Here is a 15,731-nt window from a genome sequence, read left to right as displayed (position 1 = left end):
TTACCTAGTCTTGGAGACTAGGTGCTGTCACGACATCCTACAGAGGAAAATTGGGGTCGTGAGAAGTTGGTATCATAGCCCTAAGTTCATAGGTGTTATGAGTCACAAACAGGTTTAGTAGAGTCTCGCAGATCGGTATGGAGACGTCTGTACTCATCTTCGGGAGGCTATGGAACTGTTAGGAAAAGCTTCACTTCTTTGATTCCTTATCATGTAATAGCTTTGACGTCGGATTCTAAATTTATGTCTTTCTATTCTCTCATAGATAGTGAGAGACACGTACAATTGAATCAGATGACCAGACACCCGCGTCCCGCTAGAGCTGCGAGAGGCCGAGGCCGGGGTAGAGGCCGAGGACGTCTACATGGTGCAGCCAGAGCACCCGCACGAGCTGCTACAGAGGATCCATCAGTAGCTCCAGTTGGAGGGCAGGCACTTGAGACGCCTGTTACTGCACCAGCTCTCTAGGAGACTCTCACCCATCTTCTGAGCATGTTCGTCACTTTAGCTCAGGGAGGGTTAATCCCACTTGCTCCTGCCTAGGGAGAGAGATGGACTGTATTTTCTGCAGAATCATGGTGCCAAGAAGCTTACTGTAATTTCTTTAGTTGTTGCTGGAATAAAGTCAAGCAGAAATAACTTTACCATTGATGTTTTGTAGTCCGGCCGAGATAGCTTCACTCACTTGGACTTTGTTCTCATATATGTTCTTAAGGGAGTATGTTCCCTAGAGTCTTAGAGATGCATGGCGCTCAGAGTTTGAGCAGTTGCGTCAGGGTCTATGAGTGTGTCAGAGTATACGGTCCAGTTCAGTGATTTGGATAGGCATGCACCAGGTTGCTACTGTCAGAGAGCGAGTCCGTCAATATATTGAGGGGATCAACCCCAGTATTAGATTTAGAATGGCCTGAGAGTTGGAGATGGACATCGCATACAAGCAGGTAGTAGGGATCGCTAGGAGACTGGAGGGTATGTTGACTCGGGAGAGAGAGGAGAGGGACACCAAAATGTCTCGAGATTCTGGCACGTATAGTGGTACCTGTGCCCCAGTTGCAGCTCGTCATTGGAGGGGCTATGTGAGTCACCCTATTCATTCAGCACTTCCAGCTTCCAGCGGTATTCCAGCCACTCCCAAGCCTCAGGCTCCCTATTACGCACCGCCATTGTCCGGTGCACCTCCCGCACGGGGTGCTTTCAGCGGTCAGTCTAGCCGATCAGGCCCGAGCCAGCCACAACAGCCACGTCCTCCGAGAGCTTGTTTTGAGTGCGGTGAAACTCGTCATATGGCGAGGGATTGCCCAAACTCAGGAGGGTGCACCTCCACAGACTACTCAGGCTCTGCGTGTTCCACCGGGTCCTTAGGCCATGGTTACCGCACCAGCTACCACTCTACCTGCATAGCCACCTCGAGGTGGAGGTCGAGCGGGTAGAGGTCGCCCTAGAGGGGGAGGCCAAGCCAGATATTATGCTCTTCCTGCTAGGACGGAGGCAGTTACATCAGACTCTGTCATCACATTTATTGTTCCAGTCGGTCATAGAGATGCATCAATCTTATTTGATCCAGGCTCCACTTATTCATATGTGTCATCTTATTTTGCTCTGTATTTGGGTGTATCCCGTGATTCTTTGAGTTCTCATGTATATGTATCTATACCTGTGGGAGATTTTATTGTTGTTAACCGTATGTATCGGTCATGTTTAGTTATTCTTGGTGGTTTTGAGACCAGAGCCGATCTATGTTGCTCAGTATAGTAGACTTTGATATTATTTTTGGCACGGACTAGTTGTCGCCCTATCATGTTATTCTTGATTATCACGCCAAGACCGTGCAGTTAGAGTGGAGAGGTACTTTAGATTATGTTTCTAGTAGGGTTATTTCATTTCTAAATACTTAGTGGATGGTTGAGAAGGGGTGTAATGCATATCTAGCATATGTGAGAGATGTTAGTGTTGATACTCCTACCGTCGAGTCAGTTCCAATAGTGGGGGATTATCCAGATGTATTCCCGGATGATCTTTCGGGCATGCCACCTGACAGGGATATCGACTTTGGTATTGATTTATTACCGAGCACTCATCCCATCTCTATCCCTCCATATCATATGGCCCCACCAGAGTTGAAGGAGTTAAAGGAGCAGTTGCAGGAGTTGCTTGATAAGGGCTTTATTCGGCCCAGTGTGTCGCCTTGGAATACTCCAGTCTTGTTTGTAAAGAAGAGGGATGGTTTCATGCGCATGTGTATTGATTATCGCCAGTTGAACATCGTTACAATGAAGAATATGTATCAATTGCCACGTATTAATGACCTATTTGATCAGCTACATGGTGCCACATTGTTCTCCAAGATTGACTTACATTCGGGCTATCATCAATTGAAGATTCGGGAGCCAAATATCCTGAAAACTGCCTTTAGGACTTGGTATGGTCATTATGAGATCCTTGTAATGTCATTTGGGCTGACCAACGCCCCAGCAACATTGATGCACTTGATGAACAGTGTATTCTGGCACTATCTTGACTCATCCATTATTGTGTTTATTGACAAAATTATGGTGTACTCCCAGAGCTGGGAGGATCATGAGAAGCACATGAGGACTGTGCTTCTGACCTTGAGAGAAAAGAAGTTATATGCAAAATTTTTGAAGTGTGAATTCTCGCTAGATTCCGTGGCATATTTGGGTCATATAGTATCGAGTGAGAGTATCAAAGTATATCCGAAGAAGATTGAAGCAGTGCAGAGTTGGCCCAGACCTTCTTCAGCTACGAAGATCCAGGGGTTTCTTGGTTTGGCGGGGTATTACAGTCAATTTGTGGAGGGCTTCTTATCTATTGTAGTACCTATGACCAGATTGACCTAGAAGGGTGCTCCATTTAGGTGGACCTAGGAGTGTGAGGAGAGCTTCCAAAAGCTCAAGACTGCTTTGACTACAACCGCCGTGTTGGTATTGCCTACAGGTTCAGGGTCTTATACTGTGTATTGTGATCGCCACTACTACAAAAAGGGACTTTAACGACACTAAAAAATGCCTTTAGCGGCAATAACAATAGTCGTTATATCCTTTACCGGCCAATGGTATTTAGCCGGTAATGCAGGGGTCGGCAAAGCCTTTGGCGGCCATTCTCACAAAAGCTGGTAAAGGGTGTAATGTATTGCCGCTAAAGATCGTTAGTTTTACCGACAATAATTTTGGCCGGTAAATTAAATCCATAACAAACTAACTATGCTCTTTTAGTGTCAATTTTTATAGCAGATAAATTCAATTATATTGTTGCTAAAAGTCAGTAGTTTTAATGACAAATTTTTGTGGCAATTAGAATGACTATTGTATCCTTCCTGTAAAAATCTTATTTTGACCTTTTAGAGGCTATTTTAATGGCATGTAAATTCAACTAAATGTAGCTAAAAAGAATACCTCTTGGTGGAAATAACGGTAGGCAAATGCTAGAAAACATATTACTATTAATTCATAAAACAAAATATATCTCATTGAATCTAAACAATCCAAAGGAAGTACCAATCCAAAATATTAAGGTCACAACTTTTAAATTAAACTTATATTGATTGAACTGATATAACTAATCCTATCAAACAATATATTCAAATAGTTTCGGTAACTCTTCATCATATTGAAATCTTCCACATGCGAAAACAAACGACCTGAAAAAAATAAAATAAATGTGTCAAAACATGGAATGTAATGTATAAAACATCATGAGTCTACACATCTAAATATATTGTAAATTCTTAAAACAATGTGAAAAATGAGGCTGCATGCGAACTAGGGTACCAAATTCATCATGGTTGAAGATATTGAAGTGTAGTTTCTAATAAGCCAAATCGTTCTTAAGTTGAAGCTTCCTACATCAAGTTATAGTAATGGAATACAACAAAAACATTTTGTCTAAGAAAGAACAAAGGATGACAAAAGGAAGATAAAAGAGTTAGCTAATGTGGCAAATGAAACATGTAGTATTAGAATACAACTTAGATGTAACATTGTGGAAAACAATAAAGAGCTAACATCTGACAAGTATTCAATATGCTACCATTTCATATAAACAATACTTGTCTGCCATAGATATACATGTTCTGTTGGTTATATACTTTTGAAGTGAACAATGTGAGTGTTGTTAATCTCATCTTTTTGATATAATTTGTACAGTTCCATGATACAAGTATGGAAAATGAGTGCATTAACATGAGGAAGAAGATGATGAATCTGCAAATTAGCTTATAAGAAAATCATTTCCATGGATTCAGCGAAGGACAACTTTACTTAGCAGTTCAAGAGATTATACAACATCAGCAAAGGCAAGTTACTGATGTTAATCCCTCAAAAACTAGGTGTAGCATAGTAAAAAGATCATTTTATTCAGTTGGACATGGAAGGGGAGAGTTTTCGGCTAAAAACATCCTTAAAAGTATGACCCAAACCAAAGGTATATCCTTCTATTATTATAGTAGACAACAAACATCCCTTAATTAATTTCAAAGCTGCAACAATCAGCCTTCTATTATCTGTCTAGAAACTAACAACATAACTTATCAAAGATATTTGTTGCTATTCATTAATACTTCAAAAGGTTGGTTGTTGGTCAATCAGTAAGCTAGCAGTGGCAAAAAGAAGAAACAAAAGTAGTATAGGAAAATTGGAAGAGAAATCTGAAACCTTAAATAACTTTACTAACTTTACGAATAATAAACCCATAGAACTTGAAGGATTAAATGCATAAGAAATCTTATAACGTACTTGAATGCTTGGGAACATGCACAAATCTTTGCACCGTTGAACAAGTGAATGCTCCAACAGGTGTAAGTATTCCCTAACATAAGTTTTACACAGGTTTGTTTTCTTCTATATGGAACTCAAGAATAGCAATTGTCTTTCCTAGTCGTGGGTTCCGATTATCTATTACTAATTTAGGCTCACGAAACTATGATTATATGGTCTGTACCTAAAATAATGAGTCGTTTTTAGTAGCTGTGGGGAAAGAAGACATGTAACTGCAACACCATAACAACCATTGCAACTGTGTAACTTAAAGAACAAGAATTCAGTAAAATAAAGAACATATGGTTCAGAGATCTAGTTAAACATAACAGAGCCGAATACAATTAAACAAGACTATCCTAACTTCTAAGTATACCTCCTGCCTACCATCATTTACAGCACAAAGTAGATTGTTACTTCTAAGTATACCTTTCAAATGATGGTATCATAAGCCAAATAAAGTTCTCATAATCCCAATTCCGGAAAGACAAAACAAAATCAGAAAATGAAAAAGAAGAAATTTTACAATTGTCCTCACAGACTCTCTACATCTAGTGGTCTACCATCCTTACATTTTTTATGAGTTAATATAAAAACTTTGCTCGTGTAGGCTCTATCCCATTTTAAGCCTAAAATAATAAAATGATGTCAAATGCGCACAACAAAGAGAGTTTAGATTAGATTTTCAAATATAGACAAGAATACCTTCTCATCCATCAAGGCGGCAATACTTTAGGACCCTCCTGTGTGAGGCATCTTTTGATTTGCTCTATTATTTCTATTTGCTTGTGTGCGCTTCTGTCAGTACAACATAAAAATAATATCTTATAATTTATACATAAAAACTAACAAAATCCATCAGAACACTATAAAAACTAAGTGTGTGCTTTTAAGAGTATAAAATTGATACCTTAGCTTTATCAGAAAGCCAATAAGAGACCAGACCGATCCATTGATCTCGTGGTATACGACTTGGTTTATTTCTCAGCAATGCATCTTTGGTCTTATATTTTATCGTATATATATTTTTTAAGTCCCATTTGTAATCTTTCCATTTCTTTCCTATTGACTTTATGACATGCTTCTCCACGAGATGGTATAGAGAACTTCTTGTGAGAAATAAAAGAAAACGTTTGAAAGATAATATCACATATAATTAAAAAATATATTATTACTCTAGAATACATCATAAGAATAATATTAACTCCATACCTTCACAAACTCCACCAGTTTCTTCTTTTCATCAATATAAGGTCGCGCATCTGCATCATCATGTTGTTCAACAATAATTATGTTTCCACCTCTAGTTCGCATAGTTCCTTATCCAAAATAAGGAAATTGAGAAGCTGCAAGTAGGTGTGAAAGTCAAATTCCATTCTTAGGTAATCAATATGACTAAATCACCAGTTTTCTAGTTCAAATGGAACACATATTTTGAACTTGTAGCTACCTGAAACTGAACTAAATTTTCCCAGATTGCATTAGATAATTTCATCAATTATCCCAGGTCCAAGGAAAGTCAAACTAATTGTTAATCATTCCTTCAAGGACATACTGAAAGACATAGTTAGTGGACAGAAGATAAAAATTGCAGCTGGAGGTGGCAAAAACTACTGCCACTCAGTCAAATCTTTCACACAATCAATTAATAAAGATACATTGGTCGTATCAGCCTATAATATGAAAAGGAGCAGTGACAAAATAATCAAAAACATTACTCGTGCTAGAAGCCTCAAGTGCCTACGAGACCAATAACAACAGAATCTGCTTGAACCACATAGACAACAACAACATACACAATATTTTGAACCACATAGAATTGTAGAAAATTGCTACAGTTTGCTCCAGTCTCTTGGTTAAGTGATGTTTTGCTCAACCTAAAATAATTGTGGAAAAAATAAAGGAAAACTATCTAGAGTAGGAGAGTTTGAAAACTGAAATTGTGATAATTCCTTTTAGCAAACTAAGGACTAACCCCAAAATAAATTAGCAAATAGATCAGCAGATAAACAACTGTATATAATTCTATAATATTCATCCAAAAAGGGTGTTGTGATTCATTAGGACTTAATTCAAGAACCAAAAAATAGGAAATAAAAGGAATATAATATGGAAATACTGATTCATTTACTGTATTTTGATCTTTTTTGTCTTGTATTTTAGTATTTTTGCCTAACAACTGCATTTACATGTGCATGTTCATTTAGCAGAAATGTTACTAACTTTCAAATAAAAATAAAACCTATGTAGTGAGGAGTCAAATATCGGACATGTCTTCTTCTACTTAATTTCCTCTATGCTTGAATACTTGAGGTACAAAACTGGCATACAACTAATAAAGCTAAAAATTATATGCCAACAATCTTCTTAACAGTTAATTAGGTAATCTCCCGAGCAAAATACTTACCTAACCAAACGTTAAATAAATCGTCCTCTCAAAAGACAAAATTACGCTAACAAATTTCCTATATAAATCTCCTTGTTTATGCATAAATCTATAGCAAAAAATTAAAGAAATATCAATCAGAAATTACCCCAACCCACTTCTCAAAAATAAAAGTACATCAACATTATTTTTGAACAAGAGAATAAGGAATATAACTCAATTAGAAGAATGAATATTGCAAATTAAACGATAAAATTTAATAGAGGTGGCACATAGATATGTGTTCATCTAGTGATGCCATGTAAACCTTCGAAACCCTTATTCCCAAAATGAGTGAACTGTGTATGAAAGGATATACTGTAGCACATACTTTAATACTAAAATTCTTGTATATTTCCAACACTAAAGCGTGATACTAAGTTGAGACTCTTTTAAATTAAAGGATTCAGATTTTAGACCCAACCAGTTAACCTATATAATGCTTCAATTTAAGTGTAATTTTTTATTAATCCATAGACCTATCCAACCAAACCTAAATATAGAGATGGAAATATAAAAAAATACAAATGAACTTACCGGTGATTCAGAGGGTGGCCAGCAATTTTGGTTGCTGAGGATTGAAGAATGGAGAAGGCGCTTTGAACGAAATTGTTCTTTGAACGAATTTTGGTGGCCAGCAATTTCTTTGAACGAAACTTTTTCTCTTTTTTGCAGTCTTTAGGGTAAATACGATATAAAAATTTAGGCGCGAAAGGATTTAGAAATTAGAGGGAATATGAAAAGAAAACATAACTATATTGGCGGCTTTTCTCTTGATTGGGCGCTAAAACATACTAATTAGCAGTCAATATTCATTAGCCAGTAATATTTGGCCTCCATGAAATAATTAGCGGCAATGGTCTTATTGCCGCTAAATAATTGCCGTTAAAGACCATTTTGGTTGTAGTGCCGCATTGGTATAGGCGCGGTGTTGATGCAGGACGGCAGGATGATTGCCTACGCGTCTAGACATCTGAAGGTACATGAGAATGAATTATTTTGTCCATGACCTTGGGTTAACAGCTATTGTCCATGCCTTAGAAATTTTGGCGGCACTATTTGTACGGTGTCCCTTGTGAGATCTACACCGACCATCAGAGTCTGCAACATCTATTCAAATAGAAGGATCTTAATTTGCGTCAGCGGTAGTGGTTAGAGTTGCTTAAGGTCTATGATATCACCATCCTATATAATCCCCAGAAGTCCAATGTGGTGGCCGATGCCTTGAGTCGTAGGGCGGAGAGTTTAGGCAGTTTAGCATATCTACCAACAACGGAGAGGCCATTAGTATTGGATGTTCAAGCCTTGGCCAACAAGCCTTTTGAATTGGGTGTTTCTGAGCCGGGTCGAGTTTTGGCTTGTGTAGTTTTTCGCTCTTCTCTTCATGATCATATCAGTGAGTGTCAGTATGACGGCCCACATCTGCTTGTCTTTAAGGAAACAATTTAGCATGGTGATGCCAAGGAGGTCACTATTGGATATGACGGTGCATTACAGATGCAAGGAAGGCTATATGTGCCCAATGTAGATGGTTCGCGTGAGTTGATTATTCAGGAGGCTCAAATTTTGCGGTACTCCATTCATCCAGGTGCCGCGAAGATGTATCAGGACCTGAGTCAGTATTAGTAGCGGAGAAGAAAGAAGAAAGACATAGTGGAGTATGTAGCTCGGTGCCTAAATTGTCATCAAGTGAAGTATGAGCATCAACGGCCAGGTGGATTGCTTCAGAAGCTAGAGATTCAAGAGTGAAAATGGGAGCGGATTACTATGGATTTTGTTGTTGGGCTTCCACGGACTCAGAGAAAGTTTGATGCAGTTTGGGTGATTGTGGATAGGTTGACCAAGTGGGCTCATTTCATTCCAGTGGTTACTGCTTATTCTTCTGAGTAGTTGGTTTGAGTTTATATCCACGAGTTTGTCAGGCTTCATGGTGTGCCGGTATCCATCATCTCTGACTAGGGTACGTAGTTTACATCGCGGTTCTGGAGAGTCGTACAATTATTATATTTTTGGAATCGATATCAAAAGGGTGTTCGGATTTTATAATTTGGTCGGGTTCCGAGGTGCGGGCCCGGGTTGACGTTTTGGGGCGATTTTTTCAATTCTTTCCTAAAATCATAATTTATTCATTTAAATTAGTTTTCTATATTTATATTTATAGTATGAAATTGTTTTGACTAGATTTGAGCCGTTCAGAGCTGGAAAATTCAGGTAAAGGCCTTCTAATTGATTGATTTAGCGTGGTCCGAGGTAAGTGACTTGTCTAATCTTGTGTGGGGGAAATTTTCCTTAGAATTTGGTACTGTTGTGATAATTTGTGATATGTGAAGGCCGTGTACGCAAGGTGACGAGTGCGTACACGGGCTAAATATTGAAATTCCGATTTTAGCTACGTAGTTTCCTTTTCATGCCTTAATTGAGTTACTTTAGCATGTTATAGTCACCATGTTTAGCCTAATTTCTCATGTCTACTTGTCTTATCTCTTATTTGCAACTTGTACTACATGTTTAGGTGAATTACTTGCTTTATTAATTCTGTATTCATTATTAAGCTGTGAAAATCCTTTACTTGAAATTGTTATCCTTGAAATACCTTGTTGTTGAGTGTGGTGTTGAGTTGCAAAGGATGTGGTTTCTATTAAGGCAATGTGTAAGTTGTGAAGTGTCATTTTATTTAGTGTTATGTATTGATTTCCGTGTTACTGTTGAGGTGATTGTTGGTTGTGTGCACGAGGTTTCTGTCGCGCTGTTGTTATTGTTTGAACGAGGTTTCTACCGCGCTATTGTGATTATTAATGCGCATGCGGTGGTATAAGGTGTGAGTGTTAAAACGCATACGATGAGAAAAGGTGGGCATGATACACGTGGCTAGTAGGGGTACTACTAGAAGCCATGCGGAGTGATAAGGTGGGCTAAAACGTGGGGTGCCATTTCAGAAAAATAATTTTCAAAACAAAAATGTAAAGGCCCTCGCGGTGATATAAAGAAAGACTGTGAGTTATTTTTATGATTTGGGACTATGAGGCGGTACCTCGGGAGTGCCCTTGTTGATCTTCTCTATTTACTGTATTGTTTGGTTGTTGTTTACTTAACATGTAAAATCCTTATTTTCCTTTCGTGATTTTATTAGCTTTCTTGATTTCAGTGTTGTTACTTTCTGTAATTTCTTTGTTGTTTCCCTTCCCTATTATTTCAGTATATCATTATATTTTCTGTCTTGCTTCTTATTATCTCCAGTAGGACCTCAATCTGATGTTACGACCCAAAACCCACTATAGGCCGTGATAGTGCCCAACGTCGTCGTTAGGCAAGCCAATGGTGAACTATCACATTATTTGTTCATTTTATTACTTTCAAAATCATAAATTTTAAGAAGGAAATAAATTTACACGTTTAAATCCACGGGAACGTACGTAAGCAGTAGTGTATAAAAGAAATGAAAGGCAATAATGATATATAAATCCGTAAGCAACAACTAGAATATCCCAGAATTCGGTGTCACAAAAGCATGGGCATTTACTAAGGAATACAACAATGTAAAGAAGACAGTATAAAATAAATAGTACGATGAAGACTTTGTGGGCTGCGATGCGTAGCCTGGGATGCAGCTCACCATAAATTCTCCTTAGCAGCTGCGCGTACGTGCCAAGATGACCACCAGATAAACATGTCGGATCCTGCACATTTAAGGTAGAAGTGCAGCATGAGTATGTAAATCAACTCGTACCCAATAAGTATCTAGCCTAATCCCGGTAAAGTAGTGATGGGGGGTTGACATTGACACTTACTAGAAGTCCAATAAAGCAATATAATAAATCATATGCAGATATGAAGCACATAACAATAATGGGGTAAATTTGTAAGTTACATAATCTTTCAAATATTTCTTTTAAAGGTATGAACTTCTCGGTCTTGTATTCTACCTCTACAACTCAGATGTATCAAGTGTCAGAATCAAACGGATAAGGAATACCGTATAAAGTGGCATGCATTAGTGGAAAGATAATCTCATGAATATTCGGACTGCCAGCGATATAATGAACGATTATGCTGCGGTCGTTTGGCTAGATCCAGAATAATATGTACACTGCTGAGGGTCGAGCGACATGAACCATAGATGCATCTATTATACTGCCGAGGCATTCAGCCCGCTCCACAAGAAAGGAAGGAACTCATCGAATTATGAAACACATGCTTACTATACAGTACATGAGTACAAAGTGAATATAATATCGTTTCTCAAATAACTTGCCAAACAACTCAAGGTGATAAGGCCCGACCTACTATATATATATATATATATATCAATTTCAATTATAAATTCAATTAATTAGGCCAGCAGAATGAGTTCAAATAATTCAAATGTCACATGATATGTCCTAAGTCTACCCAAATATAAACATGCGTTAGCTACGTACGGACTCTCATCACATCGTGCGTACGTAGCACCCACAACTAGTAGCACATAACAATTATATCACCTTGGGAGTAGTTTCCCCCTTACAAGATTAGATAGGAGACTTACCTCACTCTGAAGTTCTATAACTAGATCCTACGCCACTCTAACACCTCAAATCGTTGCCCGTCGATCCAAAGCTTATATTGCATGATGAAAACCCCCTCAAATAGCTCCCCAAATTTGGCCACCCAAGAGAAAACAAATGAGAGAAATGAAAGCTGAGTCTCAATTTAAAAGCACCACTGTCCAGCGACTTTCGCACCAGCGGACCACTAGCCGCACCTGCGGACAAATCCATCTCAGGTACTGTTCTCCCTAAAAATAACACCTAGAACTATGAATCACACATCAAAATGAATGAAAATTTTAAAAAAACTCAAGAACATGCAAATTTACAATCGGACGTCCGAATCACGTCAAATCAACTCTGTTTTGCACTAAAATTTGGAGACAAGTCATAAATGGTGAAATGAACCTATTCCAAGTTCTCGAACCAAAATCCAAACCCGGTAGCAACAAAGTCAACCTATGGTCAAACTTAGGAATTATTTAAACCTTAAAATTGCAAGTTTTAAACAAATCACGTTAATTCAAGTTAGGGACTTCCGAATTCGATTTCGGGCATACGCCCAAGGTGCAAATCACGATACGTACCCACCGGAATCATCAAAACACAGACCCGGGTCCGTTTACACTAAATGTTGATCGCAGTTAACTCAAATGAGTTTAAGGCAAAATTTCACATTTTTTTCAATTTTTCACATAAAAACTTTGCTGAATAAGACACAGATTGTGCGTGCAAATCGAGAAACACTAAACCAAGCTAGTCGAGGTCTCGGAACACGAAAATAAAGGCTAAAACTCAAAGTGACCTATCGGGTCATCACAATAGTCATCAACTATCTTATGATATTACAACAATGCCGATCACTACTTAATACCACCTCTGAAAGCTAGAACAGTCTGCATAGCTGTGAGTATGAGGAGTATGGCGGCTGCCACAGTTGAAGCTCCTGCCCAAGGACTACTAAAATAATTTTGCCTCAAATTTGCCATAATTTGATTCCACGGCTTTTTGCAATGTTGACTCATTTTTCTGCTTGCTTCAGCGTAGTAGGTGCTGTCAGCAGCAACCACGATCCCTTCTACAAGTTTATTGAACATGTTAGCCACTTCTCCGTCATCTGCTAGCCCGTTAAGGATGATTCCATTTAGGCGTAGCAAATTCACATCTTTACGTGACTTAATAAGTTGACCCATTATATCTACATAATCCAAAAAACATTTAGGATATAAGTTAGTCGAATGTTGCTCATAAGCTATCAAATTTCTCAGAAAGGCCTCCGTTGAATCTTCAACTATGAAACAAGGAATTTGTATCGCTCCATTCTCAAACTTGATATCGAACATAGTTGTTCTATCCATAAGATCTTCTTCGAAACTTCCTAGTTTTAAGAAATTAGCTCCAGCTTCATAAAGCTCTGTTGCACTTGGAGCTTGCCAAGACTGACAAAAATTAGAGGTAGAGATTTCTTTTGACCTAAATAGTCGCAAGTTCATTCCAAGAAATCTTTTAATATTGCAACATTCCTTTCTCATGCTAGAATTCGAGATTTGGCTAGTTTTCGTCATCTCTGATGGGCGACAAAACATGTGTACCATATGAAGTAAATGATCGAATTTTTCTTTCATCACCATCAATTTCTGATTTGAGCATAGGTATCTTATTTGGCGAGATATAACAAATAGTCGATTTCACCATACGTATGAAGTCGGCTTCTAGTTCTTCAGGACACTTAGTCATGTCATGAAGTTTGGTGAGAACAAAGAAAGGAAGTTGGTTTTCTAGTAGCAATAAATCTCGACATACTTGATACCTCATCCATAGCACGTTGATAATTAGGGGGTAATCTCCTCTAAGCTTAATTTCAAAATTCTCTCGAATAAACTCAACCACAAAACAGCCATCAAGTAACAACATTTCCGAAAATTTGCCAACAATATCACTGTCTATATTGTCATAACACTTTAGTGCTTCATCCTTTAGTTCCTCCAATTGTCTTATGCAACTTTCCACATCAAGCCCCTCTTTTCGTTGGAGAAACCGTCGTAGGTATACTAGTTTGTACTTTTCCATTGAGTGAAGTTCTTGATTTCTTTTATGGTAAGGACCTATGGAGATCATCTTTGGCGTATAAGCATCTGGGTTTGATTCGCGAATGCCCGCATTTACTTTGAATATGGTAGTGGATTTGATAGATGAATTGTCCAAATCCTCAAATCTTTCATCAAAGATTTGATTCAAAGATTTATCTCTTTGTAACTTTAATCGCTCCTTGATCTCGATTAAATGATCATCTTTCTCCCGTCTTCTATCTGTAATTAGTTGAAAAGAATCATGGTTTCTGTTTCTCGCGTTTTGTTTTCCTCAACATATATGGTTACTACATAATGATAACAAATAAAAAAACTCTAAAGACTGGCAATTTCCAAAATGAAAATTTTAAGTAACTACATACATAAACGGACCTATGTATAGTGTTGAGGGGTCACCGAATCTCGTAGACTTCGACATGAATCTTGTATATGTATATGTGTATTTCTTGAAAATGATTATATAAATAACTTGACACCCTGAATACTAAAAGTCTTTAGGGGGTGCTGGTCAAGCAAAATAATGGTGCCCCGTCGCGTTAAATCATGGGTCTGCCTCTGACTAAATATTAAGTAGTGAGTAGAGAAAATATTAAGTCTATATTCTCTAAGAAGAGTAACAGTAGTCACTACATCTCCCATACATGCCTTGTTAATTATTATTTTTCATTTTTATGAAGGAAATATAATTAGGGAATGAATTTAAATAAAACATTGTAAGATGTCATTTCAATCCTAATTTGGATAACACATGACATATGGTAAGTTAAAAAAAAAAACACAAGAAAACAACAAACAAACAAACAAACAAACAATCAAACCCACAAAGTACTTATCAATACGTTATTTTAATAGTTTAATTGGTTGGCTACCTGAACTTTCACCTTATTGGTAGGGTTTGATTTCCCACCTTATAACCCCTCATTTGAAAGAGAAGAAAAAAAAACTAGGAAGTATTGCTAGCTAATGTCCGAGAGAGAGAGACTTACTTACAGAAGTTTGAACAAGTGGTGGAATTTGATGATCCATTTGGGTAATCTCAATATGATGTGCCATTCTTCTTGAAACTGCAATTCCTACAACAGAGAGAGGCAGGGAGATGAGTTAAGACGTTATTGTATCAACCCAAAGTAATTGCAATTTGCAGTTGTATAAACTTCTACTCTTTTGCCAAAAATTAAAAAAAGAAAATACAATACATTTTAAGAAATGGAAACACAAAGGATTGACATGTCATAATAGATAGTGACGATTTATATAGTTAATTCTAGTTATCTTGGGATTGTAGCGCACATAATTGCAGTTGAACTAACATCATGTATTCTTCTTTGTAATAGAAGTCATATGAAATCACAACCTCTTTCCCAATTTTGTCCGAATTGATAAGATAATCCATGAAAATGGAATAATCACTGAATTATCTAGGATGTACATCAGATGATTGTTGCTCGTACGCTATAAGATTTAATTTCTCAGGATGATCTCCATACAGTCAAAGACTTCAAAACAAGGAATTGTCATCGCTCCATTCTTAAATTTAATGTCAAATAAACTTGAGTTATCTCCAAGGTCGTGATCTTCCTCCAATATTCTATAATTGTTTCCAACTTTTGAAACTGTAACTCCAGCTTCGTGAAGCTCTGTTCCATTCGGCATGTTAGCATCCCATGTTTGGTGGTCCTTATCATTTGACATATTTTTCAACCTAACCATTTGTAAAGGATTCCAACATAAGCTTTTCCTAAAATGTTCTATTTCAAAACTAGGATTCTCATGAGTAAGTCTAGTTTTCTTCTCCAAAGGGTGACATGACATGTGTACTAGTTGAAGTAAATGTTTGATGTTTTTGGTATCAGTTTCAGTCTCAAGAGAGGATTGCGGCTTCTCTTCAGGAGGAAGAATTAAAGGTCTCCAATTTTAT

General features: G+C 37.6%; 1 long non-coding RNA gene and 1 pseudogene across 1 annotated transcript; both read right to left on the bottom strand.

The window, feature by feature from the left end:
- Positions 1-3,443: 3,443 nt before the first annotated feature.
- On the bottom strand, positions 3,444-8,034 carry LOC107771331 (uncharacterized). The gene is made up of 5 exons (XR_001644809.2): positions 7,735-8,034; positions 6,223-6,326; positions 5,985-6,118; positions 5,478-5,570; positions 3,444-3,658 (listed from the first exon to the last, which is right to left on the bottom strand). It is a non-coding gene; the product is annotated as an uncharacterized LOC107771331 (long non-coding RNA).
- Positions 8,035-10,652: 2,618 nt separating this feature from the next.
- Positions 10,653-15,731, bottom strand: part of LOC107771332 (UPF0481 protein At3g47200-like) — a 30,259-nt pseudogene continuing 25,180 nt past the window's right edge.

Source organism: Nicotiana tabacum, chromosome 23 (genome assembly GCF_000715075.1).
Source record: "Nicotiana tabacum cultivar K326 chromosome 23, ASM71507v2, whole genome shotgun sequence".
Taxonomy (NCBI): domain Eukaryota; kingdom Viridiplantae; phylum Streptophyta; class Magnoliopsida; order Solanales; family Solanaceae; genus Nicotiana; species Nicotiana tabacum.
The sequence above is the reverse complement of the archived record's forward strand: the minus strand, read 5'-3'. Positions and strand labels throughout refer to the sequence as shown.